We start from the raw sequence: 12,200 nt of genomic DNA, 5'->3' as shown, positions 1-12,200 counted from the left end.
CTACGCTTAAGGCGATACCTTTACCTAGCAGAGATACCTAGCGGAAAAATACGAAGTTAAGAAATTAAAAGAAAAGTGACCCGAGTCTACGCTCTCCCGTGCAGAGATTCGTCCTATTGTAATGTATTGTTCTCTCTGCACGGGAATGCGTACACATTTTTTTAATTATTTTATATACTTCCAATTTTAGACATTTTTTTTTGATAATTTACAATTTATAGTGTAATAATTAATAAATATGTATCTGAAAACATTAAAAAGAAAATATTTTTTTTTATTTCAAGTCAAAGGACCGACCCCATCTTATTGTTGCGTATTATTTTATGGTCATATTCATTATTAAAATTTAGTTTATTAAGTTTTCTATGTTTTATCTAAGAGATTTTTGACAAATGCATTGTTTTAATGTTTTTTCCGCTGGGTGCCTTTGGTAGGTAGATGTTTCGCCTTAACCTTGTTTCGCTTTGTAGATAACAGTGTTGCCAACTGTCATTCACAAAAATATGCCAGATAGGATAAGAAAACAAGCTATATTATGGCAAAATAAAATGCTAAATTTTTTTCAACACTGAAGAAGTTTCTAGAAACTGGAATTTCAAAAAAATGTGTCACAATAATTATAAACATCCTTTTTACAAGAACAAAGATCGAAAAATAGTTTAGTATTAATTTTACAACTAATTGAATAGGTCATAAATTTTTAAATTAAAACAGATAAGAAATTTAGTCATAATTTTGATTTAAGTAATATAATTATGTATTATCTGCCTGTGTATTGAACACATTGAATCCATTAAGCTCATCGACAATCATGTTGACAGGTGGCACTGCCACCGGGTACTTTTTCCTGGTAAGATAATATAAGGTAAGTAGGTCCAGCATGTTGTTTTCAAGCAAATCTGAAGTAATATGCCAGTTTTATTATGAGAAGTTTTAAGCTGTTTGCGGTGTCGAAAAACGATAGATTTAACGCCATAAGCCGGACGGAAATTTTGCAAGCTTGATGCCTATTCAAAAATGCTAGATCTGGGAAGAAAAACGCAGTTGGCAACCATGGTATGTAACTATGTAATAATATTATGATTTGTTGGAAAGAGGTTAAGTGATTCGAAAGTGCATACTCTTCAACTTGTAAATGGATTTAACTAAATCGTCAGGTAATTACATTATTGGTTCTAATATTACCCAATTAATATTTTTCCTACAAGTAAAAGTTCAGCGTAATACATTAATATCAATTTAATAACTTTTCTTTGTTTTCTTACACCAAAACGATCGTGCAAACCTTTTTTATAAATTTAAATGTAAATAGAGAAGTGTGAATTATTTAACACATTATTTATCAAATATGTATTATTTATTATTATTTACGGTGAAGAATTCTGGGGTACAAGTTTTGGTGATGGAGAATAATTTTATTATGACTGGGAATAGACATAGTCGAAGAATTGTGGGCAATGGATGTTCATAGATCCGCCCTGTAAATAATATGTACATATTGATTTATGTTGATTGCATTATGAATTTTACCCGGTTTGCGAGATTGGATTGTTAGTCATCTGAGTTACCTCCTGGGATTTGTGGTCATGGGCTCATGGCCAACCCTCCTTCACTTTACAAAGCGCAGTAAGTAAAAGGGAGGATGGATGGGTTGATTAGAACTAGTCGGATTCTATCGCTGTCAATGTCGATCATTAAAGATCCTTATTGCTCGCAGTGGAGTTATAAAAAGTGGACACAGTTTGATGATATAAGTCCACGAAGAACCATTCGTCAAGAGCGATAATTATAATTGAAATACCTTAGCGACTTAACATATTAGTGAGCTTTCACTTTTTACAGCCGCTCTACCCGAAAAGAATGATAGTCAGTCATCTACAAGTTTTACTTCTTGATATTATCTCAGATTTCAGTAATTTTGCATAAAACATGAAGCTATTGCTTCTAATAAATAGCCATTTAATCATTTTTTATCATGACTGTATTTTTACATAGCTACCACGTTAATGCCGTTAAGCAAAAACACAGGAGTGTACAGATGCTGTAGAGCAGGAGTATTCCCAGAAACATTGGATAGATAATTACTATGTAAAAAATATGATTATTAGGTAGCCAATTTTATGGTAAATTTTACGCAACTATAATACTACTTCATTGGTCACCCGCCAAGATACAAATTTAGGAAGGTAGTATCTAGCAATTAATAGTAGGTAGTTGCAAAATAATATGCTTTCAACAGAATCCCTACAACCAATAGTCACCGCATGCCACTGGTACCTACCTGGCAATACTATGTTGGTAACTTTAACAATCTGCATACTACTGTCCCATATCGTTTTCTATTTATTAAAATGGTTACATATCATTCAATCTTGTATGTTTCCATTTTTTACAGGACATAGTTAACAATTTTGAAGTGTATCACTATTTTAACATGTTTGTGTTCCAAAACTTCATTCTTCGATGTTTCTATTAATGATGTAAATGGTTAATAATGATTTATTTCAAAAAAATCGGTGTTTGTACTTATGTACAAGCGTTACAAGTTATACATCTTTGGCGTAACAAAACAAAATATTATTGCAGAATGTACCTACTCTGGGAAAAAAAATATCTCCAAAACCTGTGTTTAAAAAAATTAGCAAACCGCTATTTCGACCATCTTTGCTTACACATATGACTGTACAACTGTTTTCGTAAAAAATAATAATTTATTACAAATCAAAAGTAAACCATAGCCTATTTAATTTTTTAACTGAAACGAAAAGCCACAGCTGAAAATTACAAACCTCCAACATTTAGAACACCTGAACGTTGCCGCGCAAAATAAATTATGTCGCATCAGCGGGCAAAAATTCCGTCCCATGCCAAATTAATGCGTTACATTTGCGCGCGCAACTTTGTCACACGCCAAAAATACACTCTTATCTGTTTTCCCAAACGCGCCGGAAGAAGTATAACTTCAAAAAAAGACGAAGTGGGTCAAATTTACACTGCTTGACAAGCTGCTACTATATTTAACGTAATGGACTTTATTAGTAGGTAGTAAATTAAATACGTTTGAGAATCACTGGTAAATATACTGTTTTCTTATCGAATATGGGAGACATGGGGCAACAGACCCGTGAGAAATTTATTGGATCATCAAAATAATGTGAAGAAGACGAACGATGGATAAAAATAGCAGCAGATGCACTTGATTATGTAATGTACGTATTGTGGGTAGAATACTGAATAAGTTATCCGTATCACACATTGTTGAAGATGGAGTAAATATATGACAGCTACGGAAGGTGGCTTGATGGGACTGAAAACATTAACTGGCCAAATATCAAAAAAAATATCTGTGTGACATGTATGCATAATGTGACAAGACGTCCCGTTTTCACCGGGACAGTCCCATTTTCAGGCGGCGTGTCCCGGTGTCCCCGAACACAGCTTCGGGACGCCAAAATGTCCCGTTTTCGAAAAGAAAAAAAACTTGTGGCGAAGATACAGAAATATTCGATTTGAGAATTTACTTTTTTCTAATTAAATTACACCGCAAAGTGTCTGAATGGAACACTGGGAATGTTTCAACCGAAAGTCGTTGGGTGGAGTTGTACACTTTCACGTTTTTTAAATCAACACCAAATGTACTAAATTTGTTCTTCGGAAAAATATAACATCAGATAAATTTTCATGTAATCATACAATACCTGTGTGTACTCTTCATTAATAAATAAAATAATATCTACTATTAAAAAATATGTAGGAACTTTAGCGTTGTATGCGCCTACTCAAACATACCTACCGTTAATCTTTAAATAAATTAATAAAATATATAACCTAATATGACATGAATAAACATTACTATCTTGTCAATTGTATTGTATGAAAGTGCCTAAATTGGATAAGTACCTAGCTTTTTTAGGTGTCCCGGTTTGGGGGAAAAAATAAATGGTCACGTTATGTATGCAGTACTTTACAAGTACTTACTAAATTACACGTGGTTATTACGTAAACTTACATACACTTAGATAAGTGGCATTAAAAGTGTCCGTGGTCACAATTAATTATTATCATATTCGTATGCTTCGGTGGCTGTTTCCTTCGGACTATAATAATGTAAATTACTCTTTCTTTATCACCGATGACAAATTTTATAGTTAAGTTAGGAAATTAAAATATTACTAGAAATAACAACGGTTTAAATCATATGAAATGAATAATCATAAAATATTCCTTCGACTGAGACGAGAAATGAGAATTTGTCTATTCGTGCTAGTGTTGTTCTGCGTGACCTTGATAATCATCTAGAAATTGGGAGCATTAGATGTATGTTTGTTTGTTTGTTCATCTAATGTGTAGAGTACCTATATACTTTTGAACTAACCTCTTTCTCCCGAATTTTTCACCTTACATCTTGAAAAATCAATGGCGAGAATTGTTTTTAGGTTTCCTTCTATTTTTTTCCGATTTCTGTGTGATTCATTTTTATTCTATATTATTACACAATATGACTGAGATTTAGGGTCCCTTTGCCGGCATGGCACCAATACTTTACATATGTACTCTTGTCTATTAATAACTGGGTAAGTACCTACCTATATTCAAAATTTTGATAAGGTTGACGCCAGTTAACCATTTTCTCGTCAGGATAATAAATGTTGCAAGTAATTAATTATCTACGTAATGAAAAGAAAATGTTTTTGTGAAATTGTTGTGTTTACCGTCTATTGGAAAATTATAAATCTCTTTGTCGATAGTGGAGGTTTTCATCAGGGTTACATGTACATTGTATGTAAAACGTTTCACCGTGGCACAATTCGTCATGAGTGTTCTTATCGGAAAGAGATGACCGTATACTATACGGTCTCCAATTTTTTAGATTCAATATGAACATTAATTAAATAATTTTCATAGCTTTTACAAAATTCATGAATTCAAGAATGAAAACCAAACCTAACCTAACAAATAATTCAGTATAGGTATCGGCTATTTTCAAAATATATTTGCTGCTGGCTTCCTGTTAAGTGTAAACCGACAAGAACCGTGTTTTATTTAGAAATGCATTTTAAGTCATTAAGTACTATAGGTACGACACAAAGAAGTTGGACGGTCTTTGATATACGGCCATATATTTTCGATACATTATTTCACGGTGAAGTGTGATACGGCGAACTGCATACGTACAACGTACGTACGGGTTCGACTACCGGTGAGGTCACAATATATAAATTTATGTGGTTTTCTCAAAGCCTGAGTATTTATTTGATCGTTTCGCTTCTACTACTGCACTACTGTTTCACTACCCTACTGTCATTGGGCCACATGGCTTCATTGTGTTAAAATAATATATATTATGTACTTATATTACTTACATATATATATATTATACATTTTGATAAAAGAAATATGAGAATGTAATTAGGTATATTTAATGATTAACGGCTACGCCTGACCACCAAAAAAATCATAGAACCGCCACTGATTCGATAGTACAATAAATACATAGAACATTATTATTATGTATTATCAGGGCTTTTTTTTTAAAAAAAAAGGTGCCGGAACTCACTTCATGTCAAGCTTTTTACTAAATAAAATTATATTCAAATGTCACTTAAATGAAATTTAAAGGAGCTATGCCACGAAGCGAACAAAAAAAGGTTGATTTTTACGATAATTTTTTATTTTAGTCAAAACAAAGCTACAGAAACAATAAAATACATACATTATATTTGAAATATATTGTACAAATAAGACTAAATAAGACTAACTTTAAAATATAATTGTAAATACATATGTAATGTATTTATTTATGAACTTGAATAAAAGTTTAGAGTGATTTCCAAAGTTTTTTCCAATTCTCGTCTGATACATCATCTCGATTCCTTTTCTTAGTGTTAGAGTCTTCCTTTAAGTAACCACCTATCAACATATTTTGAAGGATCGAAAAGTGTCAAGGGTGGTCCCACGAGTTTGATGAACAAGAGTGCCGAAACTGTTTTAGTGTTTAACGAAGCTCTTGTTGGGGTAATAATAAGATTCATTTGCGAAAACCCCCGTTCACATTCACTTGAAGAAATGGGAATAGAATTCAGAGCATATACCAAACGCAAGAGTTTTTCAGAATATGTCTTTTCGAGAATGTATTCGCGAAATCCACGAATCATTTCTCGTTCATCTAGTTGTAGCCTGATCGAAATGTTTCTAATTTCCATCTCTCCAAATGTCAACCGATTATCAATGTCTTCAGGCCAATATTTTTGGTCAAGTACGCGAGCCCAAAGTGCAAACTCAACATCTTTATTATCTAGCAGCCTTTTTTCAATTGACGTTTTCAACGTGGAATAAAATATTTTCGGATCAATAGGAGGATCATTTTTAGAAACTTTTTCGTGAAGTAAAACTCCACGAAAATGCAGATTGCTTATAGCAGCTGCAGCACATTTATAATAGGGTCCAAAATTCTGTTTTCTTTCTTCAAAAACTTGAACGAGTTCATTTATTTTTCGATTTGCAATGTAAAGGTTCACATTGCGATTTTGTAGGTCCAAACTAAGTTCCGACAATTCTTGGAGAGCGTCGCACATCAATGCTAGATCCAATAAAAATGCTGTTGATGTTATTTTGTTCTTTAAGCCACTGTAAGTACACTTGTCATTTTTATCTCTTGTAGGGTCATTCATCGCTTCTTCAAAATGACGCACAAGGGATTCATAATTATTCCACACAGCCGAAACTGAACGAAAACTAGATGCCACCCATCGGGTACTTAAAACTCTTCCGATTTTCAGTACCTCAACGCCTAGTGATTCTGCACATAAATGCAACTCTCTATTATTTTTCGGCGACGCGTGGTATAAAACATAAAGTTTATCAATAAATGATTTGAATCTATTGATCCCTGAAATTTTTTTTACAACATCACTTACTGATAATTCTAATCTGTGATTAGTACAATGCCAAACTATAATTGAAGGAAATTTTTCTGTCAGCAATTTTTTCACTCCATTTTTAGAACCTAACATCACAGCAGCGCCGTCGCATGCAACCGAAACTAAATATTTTTTTAAATATTCTTCTGTCATCCCATATAAATCAAGAGATTGGAGTAATGATTCAAATATTCCTTTTGCCGTTACGTCTTTAAGTTCAATCAAATCCAAAAACAAATTAATTGGTGAATTCATTCCAACACTTTCGACACAGCATCGAACATACACAATGAGGGTGGTTTTTTGGCTTATGGTGGTAGACTCATCAATTATCAAAGAAATTATATTTTTCGATTGAACAATTTCTTTGAAAACATTTTTTCTCATTTCATCACATATATGATTTACAATGTTAACACATGCGTTAGTGGAATGGAGAATATGACCCATTTCGATCCCATTTAGTTCTTGGAGATTTATTTCACTTTCAAACATATTGAATGATTGATTTTCCTTAGCTACTTTATATGCAGTTCGAAAAATGTTTGCTGTTATTACTTTTTCGCGAGATAACGATTTTAAAAAAGTATTTTCAATCTGCTTTTTTTTGGCTTCAGAAATGATTTTTAACGCTGCTTTGTGTGCAATAGATCCTCTGTGATCGAAAAATTTTTTTCGAAGTGACCCCAATTGTAGCTTCCTCTCTTTCCCAGAATACGTGATTTCATTATTGGCCCATTCTTTGGATATTTTCATTCCCATTGTCGTTTCAGTTCCAAGAGTTCCAACGTTTCTGCAAATTGTGCAGCCAAGTTTCATTTTGTGTACGTTCAACCATTCGTTTTTTGAGCAAAAATCGTTTTTTTGATCTAATGACCAGCAGTCTGGCCAATCGTTTTGAGTTCGACCTTGATCCCCGAGATCAGCTAGAGATGATTCAGGAACATCTACATGTACCGATATTTCCATATCTTCTGTCATCGTTTCTGTTTTGAGCTTTTTATTTGCGGAATCGGCGCCGCTGCCGGTGGTTGAGAAGTAACAGGAAATTTTTTTCATATTTAAACTTGGGGTTGCACTAAATAATATATAAAATAGTTGCACAACACGTAATCGTAACACAAACTGACTAAACAAACGTAAATAACAATATACGCAGATGCTGCCATGCGATAAACGTCAAACTGTCAAAATCATAATACGCAGCATACGTATGAAGCTAGTTACATACGCATGTTTGCTATTTAAACTATACGGTTACTTCACTAACACTAACACGCCAACATTCAAAATGGCTTCCACCTGTACCTTATTTTATCATTTTAACGAATTATTATTGTAATTACTTAAGCGCAAATATTTTTTCGTTTAATTGATTTTGAAATAAAACCGTGAAAAAAGGTGCCGGAACGCCGTTCCACCGCGTTAAATGGAAAAAAAAGCCCTGTAAGTATTATAATACAGTAACTTTATAACTGATTATTTCTGAGAATGATGCCCATCTACAGGGTATATTCTTAAACATTGTTTCTACTATTATTCCTAGCGAATTTAGAATTGATTTTATGTAAGTACCTATGTATTATTTATAAAGTTTCATGAAGTTGAAAATACAAATAAATTGAAATCGGAATGTTGATGTATTATTATTATTATTATTGTGGAAATAGCAGGTAAGTATCTTATATGCGGTATTTGAAAGTACGCCATATTAAATAAACATTAATCTTTCACTAATTATCTGCAAACTAGGAGTTGACAATGGGTAAAATTATATTTTTTACCAATAATTTATTATTTTCATGGTACAGAAAACGAAATTTTGAAGCACGTACAAAATTGCGCGCGCACGCACAAGTTGCGGCGTTGGCCGACAGAGCGCGTTTGCTTTACTCCGCGGCCAGTCAATTGTCGGCTACGTTTGACAGTTGCCGTACTGTCTGACTGGCACATAACCTGCAATCGTAAATAGTGTTATCGGTTGTTATTGTGAATATGTTGATATGAATTTGTGGATTATTTCGCATCAGCTGATCAACCGCCAAGCTTGAATTCGTACAATTTCATCAGGTAAGCTTATATTTATTCAAAGCCCGATAAATTGTTTGATTTTAACCGACTCCACGCCAGAACTATGTCATTAACATTTTTGTAACAGTAAAATTACAAGATGATTACGTTCGAATATTATTGCTGGGATTTATGTCATTTGTTGACATTGGCATATCATCCTTATTTGATACGTTTCATAACTTGAAGTATTATCCTGTATTCATATCATGTCATGATTTCCGTTAACATCTTGTTTACACTTCATATTCTGACCTATAAAATGTGTTCTTTTTATCAATCGCTGTCAGTGATTTCAGAACGAAGTTTTTTTATTGATATTTTTAAGAATGATTTTATTATTAAAATGGAATATCTGACCTTTAGAATAGGTCGAACTTATTTCAAGCTCCATAGAAAAAAAATGTTCAAAAAGACGTGAATGAAGAATTTGCTACCTATAATTTAAAATAAAGTATGTTTGAAGAATGTGCAATTTTGCAATTACTTAATTTTATTAATTGATTGATACATACTAAGTATATCATAAATATTATTCAATACGATTTATTAAATAAATAATATTCATCATAACTTATTTTTAAACATTTAAAAACTGATTTAACCTATGAATGTCTTACTTCCTACCTGTTGACATTGAAAAAAAATAGAATTTTTATAATACATAATTAGTGTCGTTCTTATAATATTGCTGTCAATATTATTATGAGTTTATTTGATAGCTAAGTAATTAAATTTAAAACATAAAGCTGTTCGTAATTTTACATAATATCTTTGGCCTTTACCGTCAGCGAGAAGACAGTTTACATAATTATTTCCACTGCACTTTTTTGGCATAAACTTGAACTGAAATTAATTAGTTATATTGAAGCGTTTTCAAAGACTAGTTTATAATAAAAGTAAAAGTGAGACTAGTTTATACATTTTTGTATTGAGGTAAAAAGGTTAAATTTCCATTTCGCGCCTAAGCTGCGCTACGTTACGGTTCGGAGGCTATATTATCAAAGTATGTAGGTACTTACTTTTTACGAAGAAATGGTTGTTAGCCATTTTTGTTCATTGGCTCTAAAATCTGATGTGGATCTTGGCCGCTTCATGAACAGAGATTTTTGTTTAACCACATGAACTACACATTAGATCTAAATACGTCAACAATTTTAATTCCCCCTCATTCGTTAAAAGCAAGTTAGACGTCACATTTTCTACAACCCTATCCCTTTCGTCACAAACTATATTACTTATAGACGACCACTAATTCACTAGATGGACAGTTGAATATCGTCAATTGGCTAAACTGTATTAGGGACATTAATTATACTTGATAATGTTATAATAAGCAAGTGTTATTTTATTAATATTATTCGTACTAATAGATTATTAAAATTTATGTAGTCGTAAGTACTGTCACGATCTGTGGTAGTGTTTAATTATTTAATAATATATAGTTATTTAATTGCCAGTTTACCTGCGGTGAATATTTTCCATTTGTACAATAAATAGATTTATTTTGCATACAATTATTACCAAAGTTATTCCTGTGGAAACACTTTTTGTCAGCCAATTTTTGGAGTAATATGACCTAGGATTAACCTTTGAATGGAATGAATATTAAATTGATACAGTGTTTAGTCGAATATGTGGCCAAAATAACAACTTCCAGTAATAATTGTAGTTGCAGTAAGTTTCAACTGAAATTGTGCACCTTTTAGTCTTCTTATAGTGAATCTTATGATTTAGCCATCTTTTTTTCACTTAATTTATTGTACTTACATTAATTTGACAAAAGTGGTCAAATGATTCAGTATGGTATTTATTTCTGCAAAAAATATTATATGCGGCAAATTTTTAAGATCTTCTATAATGATGAACCCCTTTTTAACTTCTGAGAGGACAATAATTGACAATTTTCTTTTCGAAACCAGGTTCGATAACATTACTTTGAAACCATTTCCATTTTCCATTTACAACTTCATTCGAGAGACGTTTTTAGCTTTACCGAGTGCGAATAGAAAATTTTGCTTTGAGAGTCGCATTTCACAGCTTTTTATTCGAATTCCACAATTGCAGTATTTTGGCGTAGGTACTATACTTATAATTTTTTATCGTACATGATACGGGAAGATCAAAATTATAAAAAAAATTACAAGAACTTAAAAGAATTAAAAAGAACTTTTTATATCTTACAACGTTTTTAAATTCTGTTGAACCATATAAACTTGACTTGACTAGCTTAAACGATCGAAAAAAATTGTACTTGACATGTCATAGATTTCCATTGTAACGCACGTATATATTAATAATTTAGTTGCTAGGACCCCAGACCCTAGCAACCAATAATGGTGTCGAAATAACTTTTCACACAAAACAGAAATAACTGAATATGAATTCAATTCCACTTAAAGATGGCTGAAAGTATTTTAAAAAAATGCATTGGCATGTGTTATGATATATTCTAAAAGTTTCAAATGTCTAGCTAGTCGGGAAGTTAGTTAAAAATCGATTGCAAGATTTGTACCGGACAAATAAGAATACGAGCTAAGAAAAACGTTGTAAAATACTTATACTAAAGTTGGCAACACTGTCCCATGAACATGCGAAACAAATGATAAATGGACATTTTGATCGATTTATCTAATTACAACAGTTTGCTTTTAGGCATACGGTAAAGTCATTACCAGCAACTGTGCCTGGTTATGTTTGTAGGTCCTTTACGACAGTTTTCAGTAAATTCGTTGATGTTAAGTCACAATAATGTATTAATAAAATCTAATATTATTAATATTATTCCGAGTTATAATATTCCGAGAAGTATGTACCGAGAGCTACCACTTAATGCGGTGACTTGCGTTGATCTTTCATTCGATATCATTGATGTATTGAGACCAAATCAGCTGGGGAATGCCATATCTTTGCCAATCATGTTGCCGAGGTATTTTAGTTTTAAAGTTTTGATTCTGCTCAGAACTGCTCTAGACCTTTCTCATTTATTTGATGACATCAGCTTTGTCATCCTGTCAGTCCAAGGACATTTAAGGATACATTTATACACCCTTATTTCCGCTTCAACCGTTTTAAGCTTCCGACATATTTTATTGTTTAGAGACCATAGAAAAGAGTACAAGTATATATTCTAAACTAAATGTAGGTACCTATGCATTTAAATTAAAAATGTCATAACAGTCTTCTTTCGACATTTCTTTTATAATATAA

At 32.3% G+C, this 12,200-nt stretch overlaps 1 protein-coding gene across 1 annotated transcript in view; it reads left to right on the top strand.

The window, feature by feature from the left end:
- Positions 1-8,822: 8,822 nt before the first annotated feature.
- Positions 8,823-12,200, top strand: part of Tpst (tyrosylprotein sulfotransferase) — a 588,562-nt gene continuing 585,184 nt past the window's right edge. Inside the window, exon 1 of the mRNA XM_085958010.1 lies at positions 8,823-8,990. The gene's annotated coding sequence lies outside the window, so the exon portion shown is untranslated. The remainder of the gene's footprint in view (positions 8,991-12,200) is intronic.

The sequence above is a fragment of the Rhyacophila brunnea genome, unplaced genomic scaffold (genome assembly GCF_057557595.1).
Source record: "Rhyacophila brunnea isolate RB1 unplaced genomic scaffold, BYU_Rbru_1.0 scaffold_7, whole genome shotgun sequence".
Classification (NCBI taxonomy): Eukaryota; Metazoa; Arthropoda; class Insecta; order Trichoptera; family Rhyacophilidae; genus Rhyacophila; species Rhyacophila brunnea.
This window is presented reverse-complemented; position numbering and strand designations above follow the sequence as displayed.